Source organism: Melospiza georgiana, chromosome 7 (genome assembly GCF_028018845.1).
Source record: "Melospiza georgiana isolate bMelGeo1 chromosome 7, bMelGeo1.pri, whole genome shotgun sequence".
Taxonomy (NCBI): domain Eukaryota; kingdom Metazoa; phylum Chordata; class Aves; order Passeriformes; family Passerellidae; genus Melospiza; species Melospiza georgiana.
Genome location: NC_080436.1, coordinates 1,584,355 through 1,597,269, shown reverse-complemented (window position 1 = coordinate 1,597,269; position 12,915 = coordinate 1,584,355).

Here is a 12,915-nt window from a genome sequence, read left to right as displayed (position 1 = left end):
TTTTGCTTGCTTTTTATATTTTTAAGAGATTTTGTCTTTGTTTTTTACTTTTTTCCCAATTTTCCCCTTTTTTTCTTTTCTCCCCATTTTTTAAAAATTTTCAACACCTTTAAATTTTCAATCAGAAAAATTCCCAGCAATTCAAGGGAACAAACCCAAACAACTCAAGAAACCAAAGCAGTTTTTATCTCCAGGATAACACATAGCCAAATAACATCTTTTAAATAGTAAAATAAAACACTAAAGGTTTATTCCCCAAAAAATCTACAAAGAAGAAATATTCAGGATCTTGGCAATTTATTTTTGACATTTTTAAATTACTTGTTCTTTTTATATGATCATTATTAATATTAATATAATATTAAGAATATATCTTCTTTTTAAAAATGTCTTTTCTGTTTTTTTACGTTTTAATTCAGGAATGAAGATGGGCAAAACCAGCACAGCATAAACAGGAGGCAACTTCCAGTCCATCCAGAAAGGAAAAGTAGGATTCTCCTTGAAAAACATGCAGTCACATTTAAAAAACGCCTCTAAAATTTTCCTAAATAAAGTAAACATTTGGGCCCTGCCAGGCCATGGTAGCCAGTTGTGTTGGAATTTCTCCTACTGCGCCTCCAGGTTATTCTTTACAAGTGGATTCATTTGGAATTTTATCCGTTCTTTTTCCCTATTTTTCCTTCTTAAAAATTCTTTTTTTCCCAGTTTCTTTGTGCTTGTTTCCACCGAGTTCTGCTCATTTCCAGTTCTATATGGGATTTTTACGGATCTAGATTGTGTCCTGCTTTCTTCCCTTATCCCAGGCCCCTGAAATGCTCCAGAAATATCCCAAAAAACCTCACAAGACTGAATCATCACATCAGCACTATCACTAGAGTCTTCCTAGACAAGTGGGCAGAAAATTTGGAATGAACACTCCCTATCCAGCAGACCCATGAATTCCTGCAACGTGGAGGTGGAAAAAGCTGTTAAAATTGGGATCTTGCCTTTCCGGGAGCATTTTTGAACCTGGTTTTATTCATTATCTTGTTGATGTGCACAATAGCAGACCAAATATGGCAGGGCCTTAGACATGACTTTGGTCCCTGACACACATGATGCAGGCAAAGTGAAGATGCCAAACTGTTTATTAATGAAAGGTGAAGCAAAGGGCTGATATGGGAGGGAGAAAGGGAATGACCAGGGCTTCAGGGCTGGTGGGAGGGAGATATCTACAGGCAGGGTGAAGGCAGGGGCTACCGAGCTTCTCACAGGCTCAGCTGTGCCCAGCATCAGCTCTGCCTGGAGCTCCAGTGGCAGTGGGAGATGGCGTCCTCTTCAGTGTCTCCTGGTGCTGTTCTTGGGACACTGCTTCACTGGATCCTGAAGATGCACCTAATTCTTCAGCTCTTCTGGCACATTGGGTGTGAATATCCAGGTTACCGTGGGATGGACTAGTGTCTTTCCTTGGGACTTAAATGGCTGGAACAGAGAGGAAGAGAGCCACAGTCAGCACCCACATCTGCAGGAATCCTAGGAGACGCTCCTGCCAAGGTGTGCTGGTTTGTGCATCACGGACATGATGTTTTCGGAGAGGCTGCTGGCAGGTTCCTCCGTGTCTGATCGGAAACCAGTCGAGGGCTGTCTTTGGGAATTGATAATCTGGAAAGCCGTACATGAAAGCCTCTGTGAAAAACACACGTTACAAACGAAAGAAACTTGGGAACTTTCTCTTTTCCCTTCTGGCCGACAAAGAGGTAACACAGCTGACGCAGCCCAGGCCTGGCTGAGGTCAGTGAAGAAGTCAAGTCCCAGATGGGAGGGATGAGGAGATGCCTTTAGTTTTAGGCTGAAATCCTCTTGTAAACATATGGAGAACGACACTTTTTTCCCTATAACGCATGAAGGTATGGGGAGATGAAAGTGTTCAAATGGAAGGTATGGAGTAAAAACCTCCATGCTAAAGTCAGCAGATGTTAAAGTAGCTGTGATACTATGAAAAGTTTGAACAGAGATGGAAAGAAGAGTAATGAAGATCCTGTGCCCCCAGGAACAGAAGATCTCTCTTGCTAGAAATGGAAGATGATTTTAGAGATAGATAAAGAGAACCTTTGCCTTTGAACATCTCAGCTTTAGAACAGTACCCCCTAAGCTGACATGGCACAGAAACACAGCTGTGGGAAAAGCTTGTGGAAAATGGGAGCGATTTCAGAATTGCAGATTTCCCTGCAGTGTGGCTGCTTTCATGGAAATTGAGAGCCATGACAGAACTGTTTTCTTGTGGAAAATCTCCATAACATTAACAAGAGGGACTTTTCTCCTTAAGTGAGCAGGAGAAGGACTATTCTAGAGGTAGTAATGTGACTCAAACTTTTGGTTTTGTCTCTTTACATTGTCAGTGGGAAAGAAACAGTTGTAGGGGGAGGTGTTCTGAAGATTTTGTTCTGATTCTTATTCTTATTACTCCTTCTTTTAATTACTGTTAATAATTTTTTCTTCATACCCTTTTAAAGTTTGGAGCCTGCTTTGCCTTCCTCCTAATCCTATCTCAAACAGAAAATTATTAAATACATGCTACTGGATGAACTGGTGATTAACCAACACGGAACTTACCACACTACTTGGAACATTGGCCAGGAAATGATCAATTGGCGAACCAAAACCACTACTCAAGGGTGTCCCACTCAGCTCTTGCATCGGCCAGAAGAGAGGAGGGGCCAACGGGATCAGCCGGAGGACGCTGGCCACGAATCCCCCCGACCAGTGTCCCTGAAATCGCTCGCTGTGCCCTGCCCAGTCCACCCCTCATCCCCACAGGGAGCAAAGCCTGCCACAGCCGGGACAGGGACTGCAGCTCCGTGCCGGGGCAATGCAGCTCTGCCGGGCAGTCCCCGCTGTCAGCGCGCTGCCCTCACTCACCCGGATTGTGGGCCCGGAGCTCGTCCCTCTTCCCCCTGAGGCACCGCCCGGCCATGCCTGTGAACACAGAGGCTGTCACGGCCCCAGCGGCACAGCTCCGTGCCAGGGGCGCTGCCGGGGCAGCAGGCGGGGCTGGGGCCGAGCTGCAGCGGCCCGGGCCGCGGAGGGAGCCGGGTCTCGGGGCTCACCCATGAACGTGACGGCCGCCTCTGGCAGGGGCTCCTGTGGGCTCTGCAGGTAGCGCAGGGCCCGGCGCAGGTGCTCGGATGCTCGGCTGCTTTCCTGTGCCAGCTGCAGAGAGCGGCAAGAGGGAAGGGTTGGCGCGGGCTCAGCCCCTGGGCCGGGCGCTGCCTGCGTCCCGCCCCGGCCTCCCCTGGCCGCACAGCCCTGAGGCGCGGCCAGCAGCCGCTGGCCAAGGGCTCCTGAGGGCAGGGGGCAGAGGGCCGGCTGCTGCCCGGGGAGCCGCAATGCCGGCCCGCAGCCCCGCCGGGCCGGGGCTCCGTGGGCACCCGGCTCGGGCCCACGGGAGCCTGGAGAAGAGCCCACGGGGCCTCTGGCTGCAGCAGCGGGCAGGGGCACAGCTGCCAGCCCCGCACCCTGAGCACCGCCCTCAGGGGCCTTCTCCAGGCTGAGCCTGGGGCTTCAGGCCCTCCTTACCAGGCACTCATCAATTTTCAATGGCTGCTCCGTCTTCAGCACCTTCTGGATAACCGTCTTCCCCAGGAACCCGGCCGCAAAATGCAGTGCTTCCCGAAAGGCCTGGAGAGCAGCAGAGACCCAGAGATGGCCCCACAGCCCAGGGCACCGGAATCCCAAGGCCTGGAGGAGGCTGCAGTCCATGAGGTGCCGGGGCAGGAGGCAGCCAAGCCCCCTCCCAGGGATCAACCAGCATCACAGAAAACCTCACCTCTGCCAGGTGTTGGTTCTCCTCATGGCAGTGCAAGAAGAGGAGGAGCAGGCTCTGGTTCACAATTGTCTTCAGGGGCCCTTTTCCCTCATCTACTACTAACTCCATCACCTTGCGGAAGAGGTCAATGGAGAGCACCTGCACTTGGCTGCTCTCCTGGAGGAAAGGAGGAAGAAAATACTTGAGCAAAAAATATCCTCTACTCCTGGGTGAACACCTGAATATCCAGAGAGCACAAAATTTCTGGTCAGCAGCAAGTGCCCATGGCTGGGGGCACAGAGCCTTACATTGTCAAAGAGCGGCAGGAGGGCCTCAGCCAGCTTTGGGGCAGAAGTGCTAGATATCACCAGATGTTTTTTCTCAAGCATCTTCTTGAACAGAGAGAGGGACATGCTGACCACCTCTCCATCTGCATCACCCAGAAGCTTCTGAAGGCTTCGAGACACGCTGCGTAGAGGTTTGGCCTGTGTGGAACACAAGGCTGTGTTGGGAAGCCATGGAGGGCTGCACCACCAACACCGCCCGGGCACTGCAAGGCCACCCTGCTGCTGCAGGGCCCACAGGCCAAAGGCCTGCCCCAAAGCACTGGGGCAGGTGAGGCCGGAGAGCTGGGAGCAGCTGCCTCAGCTCCTGAAGCCCTGCACGCCCATGGGGCTGCTTTCCACAGCGCAACTTCAGCCATGGCCCCCTCCTCACCATCAAGGGATCCTTGCTGACCACCATGAGGCCTCTGAGAGCCAGGCGACGCCGCTCCCTGCACTTGCTCTGCAGGTACCTTGACATGATCTTCACGACAGTGAGAGCACATTCCCTCAAGTCCAGGCACTCGAGGACCTGAAAGGCACAGGGCAGTGACAGGGAGCCAGCCAGCAGGAGCCCGGAGCCGCAGAGGGCTGGGCCCAGGCAGCAGCACAGGGCATGGGCACCGTCCCAGGCAGCTGTGGCTGTGAGAGGGCAGAGAGCTGGGAGGCAGCTCAGCCAGGCAGCGCTGGAACCAGGCTCACCTCCACAAGGAATGCCAGCAAGGGCAGATCCCACCTTGGCTTTTCACTGCTGAGCAGCAGGAGAAGGCGATATGCGACATAGGAACACAGGGTGGTCAAGCGACGGAGCATCTCCCTGGCAGGGGGAAAAAGGCACCAAGACACTGAGGTGGGGGACAAACCTCTCCCAGGACTGACTCAGAGAGCTCTGGCCTTTCCCCAGCATCCCTGCAGGGGATGTGGGTGCTCTGGGAGATGGCCCCTTCTGGGCACCCTCCTCTCCCAGCCTTTTCCCGTCTTCTTGGCTGTCCCTCAGTGACGAGGCTCTCTGGGCCATGACCCCAGATACTGAGTGCAGCACAGGGTACAAATGCCGGGGGCAGTGGGGAGAAGGGGGTCTCACCTGGCCAGCAGACCCATAGCATAGTGCTGGGTGTCAGCACACAGCATCGTGTCCCAGCCACACTTGCGCTCCATAGACATCACCTCATTGTCACAGCACAGTTGGTAGAGCAGAGCCTTCATGGCCTGCACTGCAAACCTGTGTGCAGAGAAAGCCCAGGTCACACTGGGAGCACTGGGCCTCGCCACAAGGGTATGGGAAGGACAGGAGGACTGGGACCTGTTGGGCTTGCTGGGAAGGCGGTGTTCCTCCTGGCATGCTCTCCAGAAGGCATCAACTTCCTCTGGTGGCATCTGCTGTGTGGTGATGGCAACATGGAAGAGCAGAGCCACAAACAGGCGGGAGGAATACAGTATCATGGTCTGGTGGCACTCAGGCATCTGGATAGTCACCCAGATCACCAGAGTTGCCTGCAAAAGAAGCAGCCCAAGACAGCGCTCAGTGCCGAGGTGTCTGTGGGGCAGGGCCCAAGGGCAGATGCAGGAGGAGCAGCGGGCCTGGTGCCCCCTGAGCCTGCCCCTAGCCCAGAGTTCAGCCCATCGCCTGAGGCATGGAGAGGATGGAGAGCTGCTGGAGAGGCGTCCTGGGGGTGGGCATGGGCCCAGAAACTCACAGCCAGGGAAAAAACGTCCTTGTTGTCCCCATCAGAGGTGCATGCGCTGTGCAGTGGCCAATCCTCCATTACACGGACTAGTGTTGGCAGCACTTTCTCCATTGTTACTTGTGACGAGTCAATGATTCTCCACATGATTGTAGCAGCTCTGTGGGATGAGAGCTCTGTGTCAGGGGCATCTCAGTCCCTGGACAATGCCTTGTGCAGCTGTGGGGGCCCAGGTGACAGAGCCCCGGTGCCCTGAGGGGCAGGGAGGGAGCATTGGCAGCAGGCTTGGGGAACAGAGGGGCCCCTGGGTCCTGGACCTCTTTGTCTGTCTGGCAGAGCCCATAGCACAGCCTGTGCAGGGCCATGGGCCCTAAAGGCTGGTGGGCCCTGAGCTGTGCAGGCACGTGGGCCCCGTACCTGTCACATGTTGGGGCACAGCGCAGGAGGGTCAGCACCACATCAGAAGGGTGTTCTTTAGCCATCTTCACAATGTCACTTTTCAGCCTGGCATCCACAGTGACATTGGACAGTAGACTCTGGTGGATGCCCCTTACAATGGCTGGCACCTGGAGGAGCCATGGGAGAGATTTTGAGTGCTGTCCAAGGCAGCAACTTCCCCAGCTTCCCCCAGGAACTGCTTCCCTTGCCCCCACACTGTGCTGGCCTCACAGGCTAAAGGGGGCCCAGTGACCGTGGCTTGAGGGGACACATGGTCCTGGCAGGCCTCCAGGCGTGGCCCCAGGCTGCTTACCTGCTGCGGAGAAGGAACAGCAGTGTCGTCACAAAAATCCATAGCGGGAGCACAAAGCACAATGGGAATGGGCATCGTGCCAGTTTTTGAGATGTCCTCAGTTTCTTCATTGTCAGTGTTTGTGATGGCCACATCCTCAGTCACTGCCTTGCCCACCTTTGTCCTGTCCTTGTTCATTTCAGCCTCAGAGTCCTGTGAGTGCTCATCCAAATCTGGGCTGACATCGGGCTCTGCCTGGAGCTCGGTCAGCCCCGAGTCAGGCTCGGCTGTGCCCTCAGCTGCTGCAGTGCTGGTCTTTGTGCGCCGAATGCGCAGGAATTTCCGGAACCTCTGCAGGAGAATAAAGGACAGGGAAGGCAGGGATGCTCCATGGCATGCTCCAAGCATGGTGCTGGGCTGAGCAGGGACAGCAGGCCCAGCCCAGGTCGGGGTGGCTGCAGGTACCTTCAGGGTTTTGCGCAAGCGGCCACGGCCGGGTTCCTGCTCTTGTGTCTTGTCCAGGGCTGCACCTGGCAAAGAGCGAGCGCAGCCAGAGCTGAGGGGCTGCGGGAGAGGCTGGAGAGCACAGCCCAGCCCTGTGCTGCCCAGGCAGGGAGAGCCCCGGGATGGCCCAGGGGATGGAGCACGGCCACTGCGGGGTGTCTGCCCTGCCCCTGTCCCATCCTGTCCATGGGCATGTCCCCAGGGGATGGCATGGGATGGGATGGGATGGGATGGGATGGGATGGGATGGGATGGGATGGGATGGGATGGGATGGGATGGGATGGGATGGGATGGGATGGGGTGGGATGGGTTGGGATGGGATGGGATGGGATGGGATGGGATGGGATGGGATGGGATGGGACCAAGCTGGCTGCAGCCATCAGCCCTGTGGCCCAGCTCTGCCACTCACCATCCTGTAGTGTCTGGATCTGCTCTGGATCTTCAGGCTCTTGTGCTGGGGCAGCTCCACGGTCTTTAGTGTCTTTCCCCCTGAACACTTTGAACAGGCCAAGGAATCTGCCCGCCATTCCACCACTCGGCCTTGACGGGACCTTCTAGAGAGATGCCCCAGGATATTGCCAAGTCAACAAATGCAGTTGTGCCTTCAAGGCACCTGCAACAAGGAAGCCTCAGAAAGGCTGCAGAAAGTCCTGCACTCTGCTGTTGAGGACCCCTGCCAAAATCAGAGGAGCCTTTTCATTAACGATTCAGGTGACCAAATCCCACGGTCTGGACTTGATGGCACTTGACCGCAGGAATGGGAGATGCCTGGAAAAGTTCCGAGTCACCAAGTCCTGCAGTCTGACCTCTAGGTCAGCTGCAGGAATAACGCTACGGAAAAGCTTCGGAGGAGACGGGAACGAGGGTGCTGTGCGGGGGCTCCTCACGGCACCGCTCTGTCCTGTCCTGTCCCGTCGCGTACTCCGAGCACCCGGGCAAGCTTCTATTTCCCACGTGTCACAATGGGCCCTTGGACACCGGGTTCCATTCCATGCCACGGTGACCATGCTGCACCGTGTCACCAAGGGCCCTTGCACACACTGCCGCCCTCCCTGGGGCCGCCCCCAGCCCAGCCAACGCGGCCCAGGCTGGAAGGAATGCCTGGCCCCAGGTGTCTAAGGCAGCCCCACAGGATCTTTAGGAAGCGCTCAGAGCATCAGCAAATGCTGCCCTGCTCTGCGGGCTCAGGGCAGCAGAAGGAGCCCCCAGGGCTGCCGACGCAGCCGCGCTGGGAAGGGCACGGGCCCTTCCAGGGACGCTGGCACGGCCTCCTTGGGACACGTCCCGGCCCGTGGCCGTCCTAAACCCGCGGGTGTGACTCACACAAGGAACGTGTGGGCCCGGGCACCAATGCTGCTCTGAGCCCTGGGGCCCGGGCAGCGCTGCCATCAGCAGCTGGGGCAGAGTCCCTGCCCAAGCAGAGCTGCCACCCCCCGAGCCCTGGCAGCGCTGGTGCCCGTCTCCTGCCCCAGAGACCTGTGCCCCCGGGGGGCTTCTGTGCCACAGGGAGCCAAAGCCCACGAGCATTTGCGGCTGATGGCAGGAGCACCTGGAGCAACTGCGGGCAACACTTGGTTTCTGTCAGGAGCTCTTCCTCCCTGCTGGAATGATTTTTGCATTGAACTGATTTCCTTCACCACAGAAACATCTTCTCCTCGAAGGCACAGAAGAACCTGGCATAAAGAAATCCGCACTTCAAGAAAGCTTAACTTCCCATTGTTCATCACAAGGACTTCCAAAAAGGGACAAATTTATTGGCTTGGCGGAGAATGGGAATGGTTTTGAAGTTTGTTCCACACACAGAGCAGCAACTCATTTGCTTTAATATCACCCACTGAAAGTCACTTTACAAAATCTAACACTACACAGAGCCAAAAAGAAGACCATTCATTGGATTGGGATGGTAATATCCTAATCCTCTCAAGGAATAAAAGCACTCAAGGAATGTAAGACCACTCAGTGTTACAACAGTAACCCAAGCAAATGAATGGATGGCAGAAGGGCTGATCCTACCCCAGTACAAATATCTAAGTTGCCTCTTGTTCCCTGCAGGGGAAACAGGACCAGTGAAAGAAATTGTCACAGATATTCTTTCTGCCCTCCACAACCAAAGCTGTGCCAAGGCACAGATGCTGCCTTCAAACTGACTCAGATTCCAGCCCACACTCTCACCTTCCAGACAACTCCTTCCTCAACACGCCCCCCAACACCCACCCCCCAAACACCCCCACAGAAGCCCTCAACGCCCCGCCAGGAGCCCCATCTGTGCCCGTCCCTCCGCAGAGCTTTCCCAGCCTCCAGCAGAGCCCCTGGTTCCCTGCACGTGCCATGGGATGGCACCCAGGAGGGTCTGATCCAAGGCCTTCCCTGGCAGCAAAGCCAGGCTGCCCGGCCTATGGTTCCTGGATCATCCTTCCCAGCAAGCCTTCCCGTGCACGGCTGTTCCATTGGCACATCTGCGCTCAGCTCGGACTGCTCCACTCAACCAGGGCTGCTGGGAAAGGATCCAGAGCAGCCTGGCAAGCTCTTTCTCCAGCTCCCTCTTCACTCCTGGGGGAGGTAGAACATTCCACAGGAAAGCATCTGGTGCCACACAGAGTGGGTGGCATCAGGCAGCTCTGGGGAGGCCCCTCAGGACTGCTGTATCCTGAGGGAACACCGCTGGCCATCCCCTGGGTGTATCTGCAAAAGCTTCAAATCAGCTGCCTCAGCTTCCAGGGCCTCTCTTGGCCAGCATCCTGACGTGGCTGCAGGGCTGCTGCGAGGGGCTGCTGGGACCCAGCGGGACAGGACCGGCTGTCTTGTGTCCTCGTAGCAGCCCTGACACAGCCAGGGCCATCCCGAAAGCAGAGAAACGCTCACGTGTCAGCAGAGACGAGCACGGAGCCCTGGGCTGCTCTCAGGCTATCTCAGCTGGGCTCGCTCCACCACACGGCCCCATGTTAAGGCCGGCTGATGCCCAGCTGCCAGAAATGCCTACCTTGTTCTCTCCAAGATGCACAGGCAGAGCCAACGAGCAGGACACCTTGGGAGGCCTTTTCTGAGGCCAGGGACACACCAAGGTCAGCCAAGGCTCTCCATGCTGCCTGGCCCATACGTCCCAGCTCTGTGCTGGCCCTGGGCCACAGCAGCTCCCACCAAGCAGGAGACAATGCATATTGCCAAGAGTTGAAATACAGCAGACAGGAAAGATGTGAAAAGTATGTGTGTAAAGGCCTTTTAATTCACAGTTCTCACAGAGAGCTTTGGGGCTCATGGCTGGACAGAGATGCTCCTGCTCACACCTCTGTCCAAAGAGGGTAACACACCCTGCTGCAGGTGCTTGGATTGGTTTGCACAGGTCCAGGCAGATGCCAAACCTGCTCCTCACTGCCTTCTCCGTGCCCCTCTGCCACGTGCAATGGGCCTCAAGCACTGAAAGGAGCACAGAGAGCCAAAGGGCGACACTCGCACCTGCCTCACTGGGAGCTCCCTGGCAAGCGCTTTCCTATAGGAGCAAGCCCCTTTCCTCCCAAGGTGTTTCCCCAAATGTCTGGCATTCCTAGGGAAGACCAAAATGCCACTGTTGAGTCAGAAATGACACAGACTCCAAAAGGAATCAGACGCCTAATCCACTTTATGATGAAATCCATTCATTTATATAGTCTAATTTGCTATACATAGACCTGATTGGTCCTTTAATCAAAATATCGACATCATTGTCTAAATAAGAAAGGACCCTTTAGTAAACATATTTCCATAACATTCCACATCTTCACAAACACCAGGATCAGCAACTTTAGATATGAAATTTTAATAATAATTTCGTTTGCGCTTTTCACAGCTTTTCCCAGAATCATGCCTGGGAAACATGTCTGTTTCTTCCTGTGACCAGAGAGCGGCCCCCACTCCAACACACCTTTAAGTGACGCTGGCAAGGCTGAATGACTTCAGGTCCTTTCAGGACAGGCACTCCAGCTCTAGCTCCTCTTCCCCCAAGTGAGTTTCCAGGTGCAGGCTCAGAGGTGCAGCCCCAGGCCCTCTACAAACACAAGCTGCCTCAGCTCCTGCCTGCGCTCACAGCACCAAAACCAGGCTGTTCCTGGCCAGGGACCAGAGCCCTGTTCCTGCAGGATGCTCTTGCCAGCACCTTCCAGGTCTCTCTGCTGTGCACACAGAGCTTTTCATGCCCGCTCCCAACAGGCTTTGGAACACAGAGCCCAAGCTGGCTGGCTCTGCCACCAGCACAGCCCAAACGCAGGCGGAGGAAGAAGCAGCAGGGGCCGTTTTGCGGCCATGCCCAAGAGAGACTGGCAGGGTGCCCTCCCTCTGCTCTCCCTTGCTTGGCTTTCTGACTGGCTCTGAGCCTGGGGCTGCCATTCCTCACTTGTGGGGAGCAGAAGCACAGCCGGGATCCCAGCACTGCCTGACAGCACTCCGGGCACCGGCACAGCCACGTGTCCGAGTCTCAGGCACCGTGCTGCTGCTTCATTTGCTCTTGGGCACAGCCAGAGCTCCCTGCTAAGCCAGGATGCTCTCTGCTTCTGCCCTCTTCCTCATCCTGTGCAGGGATGGAGCACTGCTGTGCTTTCAGGAAGCTATTCTTGAAAGCTTCCAGCATTCTAAGCTCCTTTGCCCTCCATGGATGCTTGCCATGGAATCCCTCTCAGCTGGGCTCAGAGCATACTCAGGTTGGCTCTCCCAAATTCCAGGGGCTCCAGGGTGCTCAGCAAGATGTGTAACGGCACAGTGCTGTGGAACTGCACCTTCAGCACAGGGACCTTTCCAGCCTGACCTGCCCTCGTTCCTCTGGGTCCGTGCACAAACACGGTGTGGCAGAGAACGGCAGCAGGGCCTGTGTGTCCCAGGGTCGGGGATTTGCTTAAGCTCCACAGGGATGCAGGCAAAGTGAAGAAGCCAAACTGTTTATTAATGAAAGGTGAAGCAAAGGGCTGATATGGGAGGGAGAAAGGGAATGACCAGGGCTTCAGGGCTGGTGGGTGGGAGATATCTACAGGCAGGGTGAAGTCAGGAGCTACTGAACTTCTCACAGGCTCAGCTGTGCCCAGCATCAGCTCTGCCTGGAGCACCAGTGGCGCAGTGGGAGATGGCGTCCTCTTCAGTGTCTCCTGGTGCTGTTCTTGGGACACGGGTTCACTGGATCCTGAAGATGCACCCAATTCTTCAGCTCTTCTGGCACATTGGGTGTGAATATCCAGGTTACCGTGGGATGGACTAGTGTCTTTCCTTGGGACTTAAATGGCTGGAACAGAGAGGAAGAGAGCCACAGTCAGCACCCACATCTGCAGGAATCCTAGGAGACGCTCCTGCCAAGGTGTGCTGGTTTGTGCATCACGGACATGATGTTTTGGGAGAGGCTGCTGGCAGGTTCCTCCGTGTCTGATCGGAAACCAGTCAAGGGTTGGCTTTGGGAATTGATAATCTGGAAAGCTGTACATGAAAGCCTCTGTGAAAAACACACGTTACAAACGAAAGAAACTTGGGAACTTTCTCTTTTCCCTTCTGGCAGACAAAGAGGTAACACAGCTGACGCAGCCCAGGCCTGGCTGAGGTCAGTGAAGAAGTCAAGTCCCAGATGGGAGGGATGAGGAGATGCCTTTAGGTTTAGGCTGAAATCCTCTTGTAAACATATGGAGAACGACACTTTTTTCCCTATAACGCATGAAGGTATGGGGAGATGAAAGTGTTCAAATGGAAGGTATGGAGCAAAACCTCCATGCTAAAGTCAGCAGATGTTAAAGTAGCTGTGATACTACGAAAAGTTTGAACAGAGACGGAGAGAAGAGTGATGAAGATCCTGTGCCCCCAGGAACAGAAGATCTCTCTTGCTAGAAATGGAAGATGATTTTAGAGATAGATAAAGAGAACCTTTGCCTTTGAACATCTCAG